Genomic DNA, 2676 nt, shown 5'->3' with positions numbered 1-2676 from the left:
GGTGGAGAACCACAAGACACTCTTGCCCTTGTGGGCTTTTGAATACCCAACAACCAGAGTCAGCCAATCCCGTCATGGGGGCGTGGCTACACGTTTCTCATCTCCACGGCAACGACTCTGCCCCTCGGGCTTCCCCTTAAAATCACCAGCACGCGCCATCTGTGTGACAAGCCCAACTGTAGGAGTGGTACCTGACAGGTGTGGGGTTTGAGGGGTGTGGGGGAGAGCATGTCCCGGAACACTGCGCATGTGCTACCTCAGGTTCGTGCTCGTTCGCAGTCTAGGGTTTGCTGGGAGTTGGCTCCTGTAATCTTAGCCGCAGAAATGAGCGAGATGCTGCATCCTCTCTCTGGCTCGCTTTGAGCTGCCGGCGGGCTATACCTGATTAGTGCTTTGTTCATCTTGTCGTTTCTATTCATTGGCGCTCTTCCACCACGCCTAGCCCGTCTGACTGCTACATGAACTCACAAATCGCTGTTGCCAGCCATCTGGCCATCTTCCTAACGTGCTCCTGAGTTCTGTGGGCCGAGGAGAGCCTCAGCCATGCTTTCTGAAGTCACAGGTAACATAGAGCAGCCGCTGCGGATTTGAGAATTTTGGCTATGTAACGGGCCTGGCAGGAACGAAGATATTCTAAAGAGACATTGGCGCCAGACAGAGGAGGACACTGTCTCCTAGAGAGATTTACACAGCCCTAACACCTTGCAGATGGCCCTGCAGAGTAGACTGGAGCGGATCACGCGTGGGACCACACCTTTTTGGGGACTGTTTAGTTATGCATAGTTCTTGCCTTCTCTTTAAACAGAAACCTCATGTTTGAACCCTGAAGGTGGACTTATAGGGTCACAGGACCTCTTTGTCCCTTTTCCCTATGTGGCCATGTCGAATGAATCTACTTTTTTGCTTTTTTCTTTTTCTTTTTCTTTTCTTTTCTTTTTTTTTTAACTATTATTTGTTTCTGTAACTGGCTCACTGGGTATAGGATGCTATGTTGTCAGGGCTCCTAGGTCCCAGGCTCTGACCCTGACAATGCCAGCAACAATAGAGCATCCATTCTGCACCATGTATTGTTTAGATACTCCCGGTGAGTTGGGTGGCCATCTTTGCCACAAATGATAGCACAGTTCGTTGATTAGAAGTATTTATTGACTTCTTCTTCTTCTTCTTCTTCTTCTTCTTCTTCTTCTTCTTCTTCTTCTTCTTCTTCTTCTTCTTCTTCTTTCTTCTTCTTCTTCTTCCTTCTTCTCTTCTTCTTCTTCTTCTTCTCCCTTCCTTCCTCCTCCTCCTTCTCCTCCTCCTTCTTCTTTCTCCTCCACCTCCTTCCCCTCCTCCCCCTCCTCCTTCTCCTCCTCCTCCTTCTTCTTCCTCCTCCTCCTCCTCCTCCTCCTCCTCCTCCTCCTCCTCCTCCTCCTCCTCCTCCTTCTTCTTCTTCTTCTTCTTCTTCTTCTTCTTCAGGAAAACACCAAATGGCGGATGATGCCGGTGCAGCGGAAGGGCCCGGAGGACCTGGGAGCCCAGGATTAGGAGGCGTCGTGGCTGAGGCCGTGGCCTTGGCCGTGGTCGAGGCCGTGGGGCTCATGGAGGTAAAGCTGAAGACAAGGAGTGGATCCCCGTCACCAAGCTGGACCGCCTGGTTAAGGACATGAAGATCAAGTCCTTGGAGGAGATCTACCTGTTCTCCCTGCCCACTAAGGAGTCTGAGATTACTGACTTTTTCCTGGGTGCATCTCTAAAGGATGAGGTTCTGAAAATCATGCCAGTGTGGAAGCAGACTCTGGCTGGCCGGCGGACCAGGTTCAAGGCTTTTGTCGCTATTGGGGACTACAATGGCCACATTGGTCTTGGTGTTAAGTGCTCCAAGGAGGTAGCCACTGCCATCCGAGGGGCCATCACCCTGGCCAAGCTTTCGATCGTCCCAGTGCGGAGAGGCTACTGGGGGAACAAGACTGGCAAGCCCCACACTGTGCCATGCAAGGTGACAGGCCGCTGTGGCTCTGTGCTGGTGTGCCTCATCCCCACCCCCAGAGGCACTGGCATTGTCTCTGCTCCTGTGCCCAAGAAGCTACTGATGATGGCCGGTATAGATAACCGCTACACTTCAGCCAGGGGCTGCACTGCCACCCTGGGCAACTTTGCCAAGGCCACCTTTGATACCATCTCCATGATGTACAGCTATTGACCTCTGACCTCTGTAAAGAAACTGTTCACCAAGTCTTCTTATCAGGAATTCACTGGCCACCTTGTGAAAACCCACACCAGAGTCTCTGTTCAGAGGACCCAGGCTCCAGCTGTGGCCACCACATAAGGGTTTTTATATAAGAAAAATAAATGAATTACATCTGTTAAAAAAAAAAGAAGTATTTATTGAGCACCAACTGTGTGCTAGGCAGTTGTTACTACTCATTCAGACAATAATCTAGGGCCCAGCAGGGAGCTAGGAACTGACTTGAATTTGAATCTCGGCCCCATTTCTGTTTTTATTAAAAATAGATATTTTTCATACAATATATGCTGATCCTACTTTCCTCTCCCCCAACTTCTTCCAGATCCTACCTACCCACTCACATCCACACCCTTTCTTTCTCTCATTAGGAAGGAAAATTAAACACATAAAAAGAAAATGGAGTTCAAACAAACAGGGAAAAAGAAAAAGAGAGTGCCCCCCCAAAACTGCAA

General features: G+C 49.8%; 1 pseudogene; it reads left to right on the top strand.

The window, feature by feature from the left end:
- Window positions 1-245: 245 nt before the first annotated feature.
- LOC116886159 lies at window positions 246-2311 on the top strand (annotated as a pseudogene).
- Window positions 2312-2676: the final 365 nt, after the last annotated feature.

This window comes from Rattus rattus, chromosome 1 (genome assembly GCF_011064425.1).
Source record: "Rattus rattus isolate New Zealand chromosome 1, Rrattus_CSIRO_v1, whole genome shotgun sequence".
NCBI classification, from domain to species: domain Eukaryota; kingdom Metazoa; phylum Chordata; class Mammalia; order Rodentia; family Muridae; genus Rattus; species Rattus rattus.
Note: the sequence above shows the minus strand (reverse complement) of the source record. Positions and strands in the feature narration are given on the sequence as shown.